We start from the raw sequence: 16,892 nt of genomic DNA, 5'->3' as shown, positions 1-16,892 counted from the left end.
AAACTACAAATAGAACTACCATATGACCCAGCAATCCCACTACTGGGCATATACCCTGAGAAAACCAAAATTCAAAAAGAGTCATGTACCAAAATGTTCATTGCAGCTCTATTTACAATAGCCCGGAGATGGAAACAACCTAAGTGCCCGTCATCGGATGAATGGATAAAGAAGATGTGGCACATATATACAATGGAATATTACTCAGCCATAAAAAGAAACGAAATTGAGCTATTTGTAATGAGGTGGATAGACCTAGAGTCTGTCATACAGAGTGAAGTAAGTCAGAAAGAAAAAGACAAATACCGTATGCTAACACATATATATGGAATTTAAGAAAAAAAATGTCATGAAGAACCTAGGAGTAAAGCAGGAATAAAGACGCAGACCTCCTAGAGAACGGACTTGAGGTTATGGGGAGGGGGAAGAGTGAGCTGTGACAGGGCGAGAGAGAGTCATGGGCATATACACACTAACAAACGTAGTAAGGTAGATAGCTAGTGGGAAGCAGCCGCATGGCACAGGGATATTGGCTCGGTGCTTTGTGACAGCCTGGAGGGGTGGGATAGGGAGGGTGGGAGGGAGGGAGACGCAACAGGGAAGACATATGGGAACATATGTTTATGTATGACTGATTCACTTTGTTATAAAGCAGAAACTAACACACCATTGTAAAGCAATTATACCCCAATAAAGATGTTAAAAAAAAAAAAAAAAGAACTTATGAAGGAAATGAATAATTTGTTAATGCTTTGGAAATGAAGGCTTTAGGCAAGCAAAGCCGAGTTTCCTGTTCTTAATAAATGTAGATGGAAGTGTTTCATGGTAATTTAATATGCCTGGAATAAACTCCCAGTTTGCATCCGGCAGAAAAAAAAAAAAAAAAAGACCCAATGCAGTCTAAATAAATAAATAAATAACAAAATTAAAAAAAAAAAAATAAACACATTATAGGATAATGAGTAGAATATTAAAATGCATAACCAAACAGCTGAAATAAAAAATATAAATAAATCTTAGATGTCATTAATATCCAAATAAGCTTAAAAAGAAACAAAATAAAAAGTTAACAGAAGTTAAAATAAATAATTATGCCACTGTTAACCAGCAAGTATGGAAATGGAAAACTCTATATACTGCTGGTAGAAATATAAACTAGTACACTGGAGGACAATTTCATAATGTATATCAAAAGCCTTAAAAAAGGACATGACCTAACAGTTTTACTTCTAGGAATTTAATCTAAGTAAATACATAAACACATACAAGCTAATTATGGAAAGTACTTGTCATAGAATTGCACATAAAAACAAAATGTGAAAAACATTTAAAAGTTCATTACTTTGAGCTTGCTGAGAAGAAAAGTGGTCTATCTTTTCAACAGAATTTAATACAGAAATTAAGAAAAATGAGGCAACTCCTTGTACGTCTACAGAGAAAAAATATGAGAACATATTAAATAAACAAAGTAAATTATAAATAGATGTATATAATATGATCCAATTTTGGTAAAATAAAGAAACTATTACTATTTTATATGTTCAAAAGTCATTGAGCTGCATTCTCTGTTCTAGCTACTATTCTAAAAGGTAGTGACTCAAGAGTTAAAACAAAGAAAAAGATAAAGTCCTTATTTTTATAAAACTTACATTCTAGTGGAAAGAGACAATAAATAAACAAGCAAATAAATAGTATGTTAGATGATGATAAGTGTTAAGAAGAAAAAATTATAGCAAAATAAAGAGGTTAATGAGTACTGGGCATAAAGGATTGCTATTTAATATAGGGTCATCAGGAAAGACTTTTCCGGGTACAGTGAAATATGAGCATAATTCTGAAGAAAGTGAAGGTATGACTGGGAAAAAAAAAAATTCTTCAAACAGAATAAGAGCAAAGGCCCCAAGATGGAAGCATGCCTGAAGACCAACAAGGAAGCCAGTATAGCTGTAGCACACAAAAACAAGGGACAGAGTGGTCAGAGAGGAAACTGATATAGGGCCTTTTGGGACATTGCAAGAAATGTTACTTTTGCTAAGAGTGAGATGGGAAGCTCCTGGAGACTTCTAAGCAGAGGAGTGATATCTTGCTTTCAATTTAAAAGGGTCACTGTCCATACCGTGTGGAGAATAGACTGAGAGAGATGGGGTAGACTACAATGACAATGACAATACAAGGGAATGAGTTAGAAGACTACTGCAACAATCCAGGAAAGAGATGATAGCAGCTTCTATAGGATGGTGGTTAGTGCTACACATGGTCTGTGGCCTGATTCAGGATATATTTGATGGTAGAACCAATAAGACTTGCTTGAATTGGATATGTAAACAAGATATCTGGGATAACCAGTTTGAGGGTTCAAAAATATTCCCCTAAAATGGTATCCCAAATTACATCAACTCCAAGTCTCTATTTGACCAAACTAACAAAAATCCTGGATCTGCTTCCCCCTCAATATGACCCCAAACCCAAGGGGTACCGTTAGTAATTAGTAATCTCTTCTAATGCTCTCAATATTCACTAATGGTACCAGAATGCAGTTGAATCCCTTTCAGAGTGAGCAAAGTCCACAACTGCTCCCATATTACTGGCAGCTATTCCCTAAGTCCATCCTTATCACTTCCATGGTGGCCACTCCTCCGAATTAAGCTTCTGACTTGATTGCCCTTTGCACTCCACCTGGCCATTCTGAAAATCCCTCAGGTTCTTCAAATAGGGGCCACCCTAAATCCCCATCCACTACAAATTCTCTACATTTACTTTTCTAGATTCATATTGGTGTATATTTATCCTGGATTCTAGAGTATTCGATATCATCAATTATAACAATTGTCATAATGTCTAGAAAGGCATAGGAGGTTCTCCTCTTGGCTTGGTGATGGAAGCTTCCTTGAATTCCATCTTCTGTTTTTCATAAACAGTTTCAATATCCCCATCTGAGGTTGAGATGGAGTTTACACTGGAGGGTCCTTTAAGCAGGACTTGAATGGGAAGAAGAGATGGAAAGAATTAATTTTTTGAGCCTCTACTTTAGGTTAAGCCCAGAATTGTCTCATTTCATCAATACAATGAAAAGTAGTAAGATGAAATGTTACTGAACTAAACTTGAGTCCACTAGCACTCGCATAGTAAAGCCGATCTATTGACATCAGGTTGTGGTGAAGGAATGTGCTGTGCTCGTTTCAGGGCCACACAAGGAGTATGAGCAGCTAATGCTCAAAAGGTCCAAATTCCCCAGTGGATTTCAGGAAAGTCTTTTTTTTTTAAGGCAAGGTGAGGGAGAGAATCACAGGTGCATGATCAGCTTGTGCATAATTCTCAGATTGGTTGAAGGTGAGGTAACAGGGTGGTGTCACAGGGGTTAACATTGTCAATCTTCAGACTCCAGTCAGTCTGGGGGCCATGTGCTCACAGTCATCATGCAGTTAACTTCTTAAACCTGGTGGGTGTTTTATAGTATCTGCGAAACAACTCAGGAAGTTGCATCAGACACCATTATCTATGTACTTCAGGAGGGAACTAAAGATTCTGTGACTTTGCTATATGGCTGACCTATTGTTACCAGTTCTCCTGGCCCAACTGCTATTTTTTTGTTACTACAAGTTTACATTCTTTCAATCATTAATTCTTGAGCCAGGCCTCCTCAGGGGACTCCTGGGAGACTAAAGCTTTTCTACAAACAAGGCAGGTTGAGCACATGGGAGGGCAGGCAGTTCTGTCCTGGGAAGGCCTCATAGGGTCCAGCTTAGTTACTGAAAAACTGAAAGATTAAATGAGTGGCCCAACGTTGCATAGTTAGAAAGTGGTGACAATGGAGTTTAAGTCCACTTTCCATATAAATACATGACTTCAAGGAGACTAATGTCAATAGCTATCCCTTAACTGGACAAGTCAGCCCCAATTTTTGTATCCCTGTCATCGGCAATGATAATGCCACCTGAATATTCTCTCAGAAATTCATGTTTTCTGAAGTGAGTAGATTGGAGGTATGATCAGACAGCTGAAGCAGGAAAATCTCAGGGTTCACAGGAGAAAAGGAGGATGTTCTTCCTTTCTACCTTGTCTGGCAAGCAAAGCACTACTGGTTGCAGCTGGGCACTGCCCTGAAAGACAGGGAGAGAAGTCCACTGAAGGCAGGATCTGATGCCTCTGTGTCTTTCCCTTTATGATACAGTGATTTATACTAAGAAATATATACTTGATCTTTGTCCCAGTTCCTGACACAGGGTTCTTCAAACTCATATATTCCTAAGTTATAAGAGTGGTAGAAGTATATTTTGTTCTAATGAGGCAACTCTGGGTGGGTTCCTGGATGGGTGATGGTCACCAGAAAGACAAAGCCATGATTAGAAGTTTCATATTTTCAGGCCTCCACCCTCCATTCTCCAGAGAGGAGAGAGGGGTTGGAAATGAAATTAACAATAGATCAATATTATGTGTGATAGCCTCCATAAAATCCCAATAGCATGGGGTTTGGAGAGTTTTCAGTTTGGTGAACACATCCACATACCAAGAGGGTGATGTACCCTAACTCCACAGAGACAGAATCTCCTGCACTCAGAACCCACCCAGACCTTTAGTAAACATAAGTAAGTGTTCCCTGAGTTCCTTGAGCCGCTCTAGCAAATATATCAAACCTGAAGAGGCGGTCTTGGGAACTTCTGATTTGTAGCCAAGTCAGACAGAATTTGAGGGTAATCTGGGGACCTACTACTTGCAATTGGCATCTGAAGCCAGCAGCAGTCTCCTGGGACTGAGCCCTTAAACTGTGGGATCCAACAGTATATCTAGGAAGATACATAGTGTCAGAATCAAGTTAAATTGTAGGACAACAGGCTGGTGTTGCAGAATTGCTTGCTGTGGGGAAAGCCCTCCATGCATCTGGCACTGAAACAAAGGAAAACTGTGTTTTTACTAAAACACCTAGGTTATCTGATTTTTCTTCCCCGTCTTCCTCTCTTTTGATGGGATTCAGTGAAGCTTGCCCCAAGATGTGCCACGCTGCCATACAGATTATTTCCAGACAAGCAAGGTCCAAAAGACTCAGGAAGAATCTTGGAACTTCCACCTAACTGCCTAAGATAATTTAATATAGACAGACTGTTCCAGGAGGGAGATATCACTATAGATAACTATATGACACTATAGATAACTACATGACACTATAGATAACTACAGTATATTATGAACTAGGAGTGGTAGACAGCGTAGTGGTAGCAAGGCCAGTTTAATCAAAGTCCTTCTGTATCCCATTCTCTCTAGATGGCCCAGTAAACATTTGTTTAACAAACATTAAATCTCTACATTTCCCTGTGAATCACCTTACTTCCCTTTGAAATCCCAGACCCCTACCTCCTTCTCCTTTAGTCCTGTAAAATAAATAAATGTACCTCATCTTGCCTTACTGTCTTTCAAATTTCTCATGCTTATGTTAATCCTCCATATATATGTATTAAATTTGATTTTCTACTGTTAATCTGTCTTATGTCATTTTAATTATTTGACTAGGCAAAAGAAAGAAGAAGGCAAGAGGAGAAATACCACCCACCCCCTTTCTTCGTTGGCAAGTATCACCCACCAGATTTCAAAAGACTCCCTCAAAAGACATATTCTCTTAGCCAAAGATGAGCCAGCTAAAAGGAAAGGGTCAGGGGAAAATGCCAGGCAAGAGAGACCCAGTGATCTCAGCTGCCCTTCTCTCTGTAATCAATGGATTAGAGATGGACTGGCCCATTCCTCAGGATTTTTAGCCGAAGCTGAAAGTAGGGCTGAAATTAGGGTGAAGCAAGTGAGGCACCTAGAGTACAAAATTTAAGCACTCTCTCACTCTCAATTTCCATTCTACCCTGGGTTCCTCTCTTGCCTCACTCTAGTTTCAGTCCTGGATGGAACCCTGGGTGGATTACTGGCTCTCTCTAGTATCACTGCAGAGGTCTGGGTGAATTCCTTTTCCCTCAGTTTATTCAGAATAAGGCTATAATTTTTCAAAGAGAACATAAGTTAAAAACTGGCAGTAAAAAAAGAAACAAAAAAGCCTGGAGAAAACATCTTTCAAAAAACATTCACTAATCATTTAACCGAAGTTCACGTTAAAAACAAACATTTCTTGGAATTGAGAGAAAACTAAAAGATGAAACCAAGAGTCTGTCCTCTGTATTGGGGGTTGACCTGGAGGAACAGGAGGTAACTGTGTGGTGAAATGAACCTGTTTGTGAATCTGATTTTGATTCTATGGGATTGCTTTAATTCCTTCATTAATTTACACATTTACTGAAATCTTAATCAAATTAAACACTGGAAGGAGCACTGCAGCTGAAGACAGTCCACTTGATGTTTCTTGTTCTGACAGATTAGATCTTCAAACAAATTATGTGCTGGGGAAAAAAGAATTCATATTTGAATGTCTGCTGCAGGCCAAGCACTGGGTGGGATTAACCTATCTCATTTTATCCTCATTAATGTATGTGAGGTGGGTAGTGCTACTGGCACAAATTCATTCCACCACCTGGCTGCTTCTCATTACTTCGGTCGCCCTCTCCACACTCAAGACGTAAGCAAACATAGCTAGTCACTGTTGGATCCCGGACTCAAATTAATGACTGACATTTAAACTCTTGTTTACTAGAAAACACCTACACTCCTATTCTAAAAGTAGGAAAAGTGAAGTCTTATTGTTAGCACACCATGCCAACTGCCCTTATACCTTCTTTGTGCCTCATGTCAACTCACTGAAATTAATATTATATAATATATATCAATATATAATATTATATATTAATATTATATACTAATATATTATATATATTAATGTTATATATTATATTAATATATTATATATATTAATATATATAATACTATATATTAATATATAATATTAATATCCTCACATATAACTAAGGAAACAAGCTCTGACAGATATGATAATTTCCTTATTCAATCATCACACATTTTGTTCATCTATATGTTTCATGCACTACATCTGGGATATAATGATGAAGAAGACAGATCCCCCACAACTGGGACGAACACAGGGAGGTGGGATGTTTCAGGTTTGGGGGATGGGAGAAATCAGATAGACAAGCAACAGCTACAGTGCAGCACAACATGATAGGAGCATCATTAAGAGTGGTATAACTGCTCTGAGAGCACAGTGCAGAAGAGCTCAGTATAGGTCCATGTAGTGGAGATGTGCAGGTGTACTGGGAGTGGTAAGGGGAAATATGAAACAATGTGGGTAGACTTTCTAGAGGACCTGGGAAAAATGAGTATGATGTTCACCTCCAAGAAGACGTGTGTAGACATATAAAGCTTGAAACTGAAGAACACAGGAGCAGGAGGTACTGATCTACAAGCAAAATTATAATGAATTAAATCATGCAGTAAGATAATAATCAATGAAACAAAATGCTTTACATGGGATTTAGGTGTGAGAGAAAACAGTCAGGTTTTTAACATTACTAAAAAGCTCTAATATAAAATATAGACAACTGTAAAATTCTCTTTCTCACCATAAACACACAACATGCTGTTAAGAATTTATCTCGCGGTAGTGTTGAATCATCCAAATCAGCTAATACAATGTTGGAAACATGGTTAATTTTCAAATCAACCACAAAAAACAAAACAAACAAAAAAACAGCAAGTTCTAGAGAGATCTTTTATAGGAAATAAAACCTAAGAAGTTTCATTAGCACTGAGAGCATGCTTCCTCTTTGTCCTTGGGTGACTTGAGAGCTAGAACAGTAAAGCAGTTAAAGGAACTTCCCTGAGGAAGACACTCGAATGTGCCCATGTCTCTTCTCCTAAATTCTTTCCCTATCCTGTTTCTCCCATGTTCTTTATCTGGTGCTCACCCCATTCCACCACTGATTCACACATGCATGCACACACATATACCAACATTAGTCTTCCATTTGCAGTTATTTTAACACCCAGGAATCACAATATAAACAAATAAATGAATTAATGAATAAATAAATAAATAAATAAGCAGGATTCCTTTAAATCAGCTGATTTCTTTTAAAGGGAGAAAAAACAAAACCGAAAGTAAAACCAGTTTTTCACTTCCTGTCTGGAGGATAAAATAAGGCCCTTTGACACAGAGGCAGCTGAAATCTAGGCTGAAGATTTCAGTCAGCAAACTACCAGACTCCGGGAAAGAACCAGCTCTACTTTCTCTGTAATATCTCTGGAGCAACCTGAAGACAGGAGCTTGGCCTCAAGAAGACAGGTAGGTGAAGGAAAAGGACGGAAATGGGACAAAGAGATACAATGACATACTCAGAGACTAAAATAAAAACAGAAATAGATGGAAACAGGCATAGGGACAGTCAGAGACACAGGCAGATTAAGGCATGCTAAGAACACAAATAGGAACCTGGCTTTCTCCTTGTTCCAATAAACAGCTCCAAATCTGGGGGAAAGGGAGTACATTATCGAAACAAACAACTTGGTAATTTTTATTGTCAACTAAAAATAAATCTAGACTTAGGTAAAAAGAGACTATCTGAAAGGATTATTGCAATAGGGGAAAGAGACTATTGTAATAGAGAAAATAATCCAAACATAGAGCTTCAAGCATCTCAAAGGTCAGGCAGAAAGGAATATTCTTTTAGAGGAAAGGGTCAGCAGGCTAAGAAGAACACAGTATAGAGGGAGTGGGATAATCAGGGAATATTTTATCCTTAGGAGGGATCATTAAGGAGAGGTTGTATGCAGGGTCAGGAGGAGGGTGAGTCAAAGTTAAGGGGACTGAAAAGGAGAGAATTTTAACTAATGTTTAGTTTCAAACACTTTCCAATTGATCAGGGGGACAAACAGCTCAGTGAATCCTTTATGAGGCAAAGAATGGAATTTAAAGGGTCTGTGTCTGCTGCTATATTTAAAATAGGTAACCAACAAAGACTTACTGTATAGAAATAAATAAATAAATAAATTTAAAAGGTGTGGGGGGGCGGTCTGTGTCTGGCCTCCCTATAAGTAATAAAGGGACACACAGATGAGTTTATATAAGTCATATGGGGAAAGGTGGCTCTTTGCAGTAAACTAATTCTCAGAACACAAAAGGGTGGATGGATTTCTTTAACCATCACTGCTTTCCAGGAGTAAAGGACTCAAGAAAAGTTTAACTTTGTTATTATGATTCATGTAAGTAACAGGTGCTATGGTAAGCACAGAGAAGAGAGGAACTAACTCAACCTGGAAGAATAAAGGAAGGCTTCACAAATAAGGAGAAACCTGAATTGGGTTAGAAGCATAGTGTCCTGGGAAGTGCTCATGTAACATAATATTTTAGGGGAGGAAACAATTTCCCTTCTAGATTTTTTGGCTGGTTTAATAACTGAGTTGACATAAAACAGATTAATGGGAGAAAATTAAGTTTAATTATATACTTACAAGATCCCCACCAAGACATGAAGACTCAAAGCAATCTGGCAGTTGAGGCATATATACTATCCCAAGCTAAGGAGAAGGAAGTAGGAGTGTAGGGCTTCAAAGGCGAGGAAGACAGTTCACAAGATGAGAAGAGCAAATGATTGGTAAGCAAATGTTTGCCATGCCATGCAGGTACATCTTTATGATATAAAAAGTTGTCTCTGGTAATAGCTCTCTCTGGTACAGGCCCTCTATATGATTCTTTTAGGCAGTTCAAGGAGAGGTAAAAAGTTTTCCTGGGGCTTCCCTAGTGGCGCAGTGGTTGGGAGTCCACCTGCCGATGCAGGGGACACGGGTTCGTGCCCCGGTCCGGAGGATTCCACGTGCTGCAGAGCGGCTGGGCCCGTGAGCCATGGCCGCTGAGCCTGAGCGTCCGGAGCCAGTGCTCCGCAACGGGAGAGGCCACAACGGTGGGAGGCCCACGTACCGCAAAAAAAAAAAAAAAAAAAATTAGAAAAAGTTTTCCTGAGTCTGCTGGGTCTTAATTGCCTTCAGCTCAAAACAGTCCACATGCCAAAGTGGCGGATTTGGAGGTGGCATATTCTGCTCCCCCTCAACATACAGGGTTAAGAAAACTGTGAGACTGAGGACAGATGACAGAGTATAGTTTCTAAGAGAAGTAAGTGAACTAGATGTTAGGAAAAGGAAAAAGAGTGGTTGTGAAAGGAATTGGGTTAATTGTTGCCAGATTGTGAGGGGTCTTGAATGCCAGGGCCCAGTAATTTGATCATATCATAAACCAATGAAGGGTTTGCAAGTTTTGTAAACAAGTAAATGATTTACCTACAAGTTTCAGGATGCAATGTGAAAGATGGACCACAACAAGGATAGAGATAACAGATTCAAGAGCTTCTCATACAGAGCAGTCAAACAAATAGAGCAAACTAATGCCGAGCATTTAGTAAGTAACTAACAAGGACCACAGTTTAGGGGAAAAAGTAGGGAAAATGGGCTTCCAAGAAATAAAAGGTGCCCACATCACCATTTCCCCATCAAAAAGGAATGGATACCCCCAAATGGCTAGACTTAGGAATTCAGGATGAGTTTCTAACTGGATAAGCTGTTCAACACAGTTAATCCAACAAGTCCAAAGAGGAGCTAAAGGAATAATAAAATCTATAATAGGAGGCAGAGACTAAGAGGCAAGCTAAAATTTTATTACTTTTTTTATTGAGCTATAATTCACATATAATATTATTCTGTTGTGCAACATGATTCCATATGTGTATATACTGCAAGATGATAACCAAAGTCTAGTTAACATCCATCACCACACAGTTATAGTTTATTTTTCCTTATGATGAAAAATTTTAAGGTCTTCCTCTTAGAAACTTTCAAATACACGATACAGTATTATCAACTATAGTCATCATGCTGCACATTAACATCCCCAGGACTCATTCATTTTATAACTGGAAATTTCAGCCTTTGTCCTTCACCCATTTTGCCCTCCCTCTCCCCCACCTCTGGCAACCACCAACCTGTTCTCTGTATCATTTAGTTTGTTTTTGGTTTTGCTTTGTTTTCATTTCCATATGCAAGTAAGATCATATGGTATTTATCTTTGTCTGACTTATTTTACTTAACATAATGCCGTCAAGGTCCAACCATGTTGTTACAAATGGCAGAATTTCCTTCCTTTTTTTTTGCGGTACGCGGGCCTCTCACTGTTGTGACCTCTCCCGTTGCGGAGCACAGGCTCCAGACGCGCAGGCTCAGCGGCCATGGCTCACGGGCCTAGCCACTCCACAGCATGTGGGATCCTTCCGGACTGGGGCAAGAACCCGTGTCCCCTGCATCGGCAGGCGGACTCTCAGCCACTGCGCCACCAGGGAAGCCCCCTTCCTTTTTTTTTTACTGCTGTATAATATTCCATTAGAAATGTACCACATTTTCTTTATCCATTCATCCATCAATGGACATTTATGTTGTTTCCAACTTTGGTTATTGTAAATAATGCTGGAATGAACCTGGTGGGGGAGAGGGAGGATTTTTTCAAATTAATATTTTCTTTTCCTTTAGATAAATACTCAGAAGTGACATTGGTGGATCATTATATTTGACAGAAACTGGGAAAGGCTGGACACTACATAAAGAGTCTAAAGCAGCTCACGATTAGCAGCAGAGCTTTTGAACGCACATTCTCTAACTACATATCGAAAGCAGCCTCAAGTTACTCTCCATCCCATTATCTGCTTGTTTCTTTCCTAGCACTTAAAATAATCTGAAATTATTTTGCTTATTCAAATACTTACAAGTTTATGGTTTGCTTCCCCCCACTAGGGGTAAGGGCAGGTATCTAACCTGACTTATTCATCAATCAACACACAATACTTAAAACATTTCCCAGCATGATGATAGCCCTCAATAAATATGTGTGAAATAAATGCTGAAATTTTAAATCTTTGCCAAACTTCCAATCCATGGTACTTGTATGATCTAGTTCACTCAAAGGCACATTATCATGATGGGTACAGAGAGAAGGGATGGTCAACAAAGAGGAGCTCCCTAGATTCTTCTATTGTTTCTCTGATATCAGTCTGCTTTAAACTTATCTGTAAATAAACCAGATTTTTCATTTGTTTAATACTCAAACTCTTTATTCTAAGAATAGGAGAATATTTCCAGGATATATTAGAGTTGTTGTTACTGTTGTTGTTATTAATTCTGTACAACATTTGATGTATATTTTCATTATAGAGAATCAGGCCATACTGCCGCTCTGGGAAATATTCTTCTATTGTTTCTTTGATGATTTTTCTCAAACATCCTTTCTGATCTCTCCTTCTGAAAACCATATTAGACTCAGTCACATGTTGGCAGCATTTCTGGATCTAGCCTGCCTGTCTCCTTAATGAGCTTTATAGCTCTTCATAGCCCTTTCCATGTCTTTATCCTTTGAAGCTAAATTCTTAAAGATCCCTCAGTTGAACATTCTAGCATAGTAGTGGAACCTTCATGTGTATTCATTCAAATACTGAGACAGAAAGAACACTTCAGTTGGAAACTAAGAAGTAAAGAATCTCAGAGGAGATATCTTCATGTTCAGGCCAACAGGAATGGCAAATTTAGTTTTTTCACTCCCATCTTTTCTCCATTAAAAATGTCTCCTTAGAATAGGGTTGGGTTTTTTCCTCAAAAGATGATTGAACACTTGGTAGCATTTATAAAATTAAAGTTGGGGGGTTTATGAAAACCTTAGTTCCTGAGCAATAAGCTAGACGTCCCATGTCAGATTCTCTGTGAGTGGGGCTGGGACCCACATTTTTAAGATGTCCTCAGGTGATTATTATCCAAAATAAAGACTGAGAACAACTCCTTTGAAAGATTCACTCATACTTTTAACTTTAAATTGGTTTAAAACCAAGTCCAGTTCGATCAGTCAGGGGACTGAGGACATTACAATCCTTAACACCGCCATTAATTTGCTGCAATTTCTGCCTTCTTTAAATCTATCTCTATCATTTGGCATTCAAACAGACCAAAACTGTATGATAAGCTAGGTGGAGAAATCATTGTCAAAATCTTTCCAGCACCACAAAGTCTGGGCAAATAATCTACCTCTTGGCCACAAGTCCTTCACTGTAGGCAACACTGAAGTAGACAAGAACTAAAAGACATCTTTTCTTCTCCTCATCCTTCTTCCTACTACCCATATCTCTACTTCTCTTTCATTGACACAACCCCAGTATCAGCTCTGAGGCACACAAAGCTACAAAGAATGGCTTGTTGCCTTGGGCAACTATTGGAACAAGTGCCTTATACACAGCACTCAGCTATACACACTATTTTACATGTATTTTTCTTAGAGAATAAGTCAGTGAAAAGACACAACATGGCCTTGAACAAGGATGTAAGTCTTCGACTGTTAATAGATCCTTGCTGGAACTCACAAAGTTGAATTTTTATGTGACTTCAAGGATTTCTTCCCAGACACTCTAGACAGGGGTGGGAAGGAGGGATCCTGGTATACACCTTAACTGTAAAACTGATTTACTTCTGAGGAAAATACTAGTGTGTCTGGACCTACATACACCTAGTAAAGGCCACTGCATTAGTCTTCAGCAGAGATCATTTTGTTAGGTTACATAAATACCAGGGACTCAGTCTTTAGCAAGGACTAAATATATGGATTGATTTCCACAATACACTTTCTCTAGTCAATATAAAGTCTTACTTGTACCATTCTGCTTAGTGAGCAAAGGTTGTGTCCACTGTGGTATAAACCAATGCTCCCAAATCACTGGCAGATCACCTCCTAATGTGGGGATATATCCATGGTCTGCTAGCTCCCTTCCGGGAAGGTCATCTTGAAAAATGTCTTCTGACACATTCAACTCCTATCCAATGCCCAGCAGACTTACTCATGCAGAGTGAGAAGAGCCTGACAGTGTAACGGGACACACAGACTCCCCAACTCCAGTGTCAGGACAATATCTGTCCAAATCTGAACCAGCCTGTCCAGTGGAGACAATCATTGAGGAGTCTGCCCTCCTCCCTATGTGCCTTTGTCTGTGCCCTTGAAATGACAGCTATGAGAATTCTAGCTCAACAGGCTTAGTTCTAAGTCTTAGAAAGAAAAAGCAGCTGCAGCTACTGTCCTACCCTTTTGGTTCCTTCCTAACCTATTTGGAGGTCAATGGCTATGGGATTTCAAAGGCTGAAGAGGCTTTCTTTGGGTTACAGTCTCCCACATTTCCTAAAGGAAAGAGACTCCTCGTTCTGAGACAACAAGAAAATAACTAAAACATTAGCAGAAAAGAGACACAGCATCTCCCTTAACTTTCAGTCTACACCAAAATGATGAAAGTTATTTTCCATGTTGCAGCAATTTCTATGGCTAATATTTCCCATTATCTCATGGCAGAAGCACCAGGAGACAGGAAGCCACCTCTGAAAGTTAACCTTCAGGATCAGCATTCCTGACTGCAGCTGTGGTATGTAGTTTCTAGTTAAAATTTAAAAAGAAAGAAAGAAAGAAAAAAGCATGGCCTTAATTAAGACCCTTCTGTCTTGACTGATCCTTTCATTCCCCAATGTATGTAAGCTTCCCAATCTTTATTGTACTTGATATATTGTCATCAAACCCTATATTTATGCTCCCTGGAGTGGTGGGTCTGCCATTCTACTTTCAGTTTTCATAGTCTCCTGCAGATTAGAGCCTGCTCCTCTACCTTGGGGAGCTTCTCATTTTCCTACATGTCCATTCCTGGTCCTATAGGATCCTATGGCCCTTGGGCCTTATTCATCCCATTCAAGCAGCCCTTGTCTCTTTTCATGATGTTTTCCCCATTACACTTGCCACTTTTCTGGTTACTTTGGTTCCTAGGCCAATCTTAATTAGATATCCTCTCTGAAAATTTGCCTCTACCACCTGGAATAGGTGTAGGCACCAAATGAATTCCATGTACAGAATAGCTCAGCTGCAATCCTGAGCCACCTAAACTCCAAGTCCCTTTGGCCAACTAAAAGGATGTCTTGAAGGTTATATGTCTCCCCAGATAACAGCCATCCTACTTGTTTCCTTGGCATACACTCCCTGGGCTATGCTTCCCTTAATTCCTTTTCTATACTCTACCTTGATGCACTGAAAAGTTCCCTGGAACCTAATCTTCCTATGTATTCCTTCTAAGTTCTCTGGTTTAGCTCTTCAAGTCCTCACTAACAGCTCCTCTCTCCAGATTTTCCTAAAATGTGAGGCATGCTCTTATTACTAGGAGAATCAGATTCTCCCTTGGCTTAGTGGTGGAAACCTCCTTTAGGTCCTCCTCCCCTTCAGTGGGATTTACCTCATTGAGTCCCACATCCCTTTGGGCACTGAGACTGTGGTTTCAACAGGGCTTTAAAAACATTAAATGATAGGAGGAGTTAACATTGATTGAACCCTTAGAATAGGTCCAACACTGGGCTGAGCATGTTACATATTTTGTCACTTGGCACACAGATGAGGGTAGCTCCATGATTCGAGGCCTATGGAATGCCCTCCCCCTGCTGCTAGCTAATAGAATGTGGCATAGATGAAGGAATTTTTCAGATGAAATTAAGGTCCAAAATCAGTTGATTTTGCATTAGCCAAAAGGAATATTATCCTGGCTAGGCTTGACTTAATCAGGGAAAAGACCTTAAAGAGAGACTCGGCCTTTCTTTAGAGATAATTTTCCCTCCCGCTGGCTTAAAGAAGTAAGCTACCATGTTGAAGGAGGGCCTACAGAAAAGCTATTGTGGCAAGGAACTGTGGACAGTCCTAAAATCATAAGGAGATGAATTGTGTCAACATGTGTAAGCTGAAAGCAGCTTTTCTCCAGTTGAGGCTCTAGATGAAAATACAGCTCAGTCAACACCTGGAGTGCTGCCTTGTAAGACCTTGAGCAGAGGACCCAGCTAAGCCATGTCAGACTCCTGACAGAAATTGTGATATAATGTGTGTGTTTTTTAAGATACTAAGTTTGTGGCAATCTATTATACGATAATATAAAAATAATACAGATTTTGGTGCCTAGAAGTGGTACCTAAAACTTGGGAACAGCTTTGGAATCAGGCAAGTGAGCAGAAGCTAGAAGAACTTTGAAGAGCATGACAGAGAAAGCCTATATACCTTCGACAGACTGTTAGAAGAAATCCAGACTTTAGGTATCCTGCAGTGAGGGCTCAGAAGAAATTGAGGGACATGTTATTAGAAACAGAAGGAAGAGGATTCGTGTTATGTAGTGATAGAAAGCTTAGCAAAATTATGTCCTGGAGTTATGTACAAGGAAATACTTAAAAGCTGGTTTTATAGTTAGGGAGACTTCCAAGTGAGGTGTTAAAAGTGCCTCCTGATTTCTTCTTGCTGCTTATGATAAAATGTGAGAAATGAAAGATAAATTGGGGAAAGAACTGTTAAACAAAAAGGAGCCAAGGCCTTACAATTTTGAAATTTCTCAGCCTCTGCAAAGGGCAAAATCCATTAGAATAAAGAGATTCACAGTCTTGAATCTCTGTTGATTATGATTGTACAACCTTTTCCTAAAACCTCAGAAAGATTAAAAGGTAAAGGAATCAGGCACAAAAATGGTCCCTTCAAGAAGATAAGCGTTTGCCTCACAGATATCAACGAAATTAGAAGTCCTCTAGGAAGCTTAAGGTCACTGTTCCCTACTATCTCAGCAGGAGGCCAAGGCTTTTCCAGAAGGGTTTGTCTGGAAAAGAACCATAGAAGTGGCTTTTGTCTAAAGGAGTGAACCCCACTGAAATCTTTAGAAGATCCACAAAGTTCTTGAGAAAATTTGTTCAGCAGAAACACTGCTAGCTGTTGTTGGATGGAGAGTCTGTTTACGTCTATCAGATCTAGCTGGTTTAGTGTTGTTCAACTACCCTGTTTCCTTACTGATCTTCTACCTAGTTGTTTTTATCCATTATTGAAAGTACAGCAATGAAATCTCCAACTATTATTTCAGAACTGTCTATTTCTGTCTTCACTT

General features: G+C 39.2%; 1 protein-coding gene across 2 annotated transcripts in view; it reads left to right on the top strand.

The window, feature by feature from the left end:
• The first annotated feature begins 8,118 nt into the window (after positions 1-8,118).
• LOC309965606 (interferon-induced very large GTPase 1-like) overlaps positions 8,119-16,892 on the top strand; it is a 31,322-nt gene continuing 22,548 nt past the window's right edge. The window contains exons 1-2 of one of the 2 annotated variants that reach the window (XM_082845169.1): positions 8,125-8,227; positions 14,300-14,369. The gene's annotated coding sequence lies outside the window, so the exon portion shown is untranslated. Of the gene's footprint in view, positions 8,228-14,299; positions 14,370-16,892 lie in introns of both variants that reach the window. The other variant, XM_082845170.1, reaches the window with a different exon arrangement.

The sequence above is a fragment of the Leucopleurus acutus genome (genome assembly GCF_964270905.1).
Source record: "Leucopleurus acutus genome assembly, chromosome: 8".
Classification (NCBI taxonomy): domain Eukaryota; kingdom Metazoa; phylum Chordata; class Mammalia; order Artiodactyla; family Delphinidae; genus Leucopleurus; species Leucopleurus acutus.
Note: the sequence above shows the minus strand (reverse complement) of the source record. Positions and strands in the feature narration are given on the sequence as shown.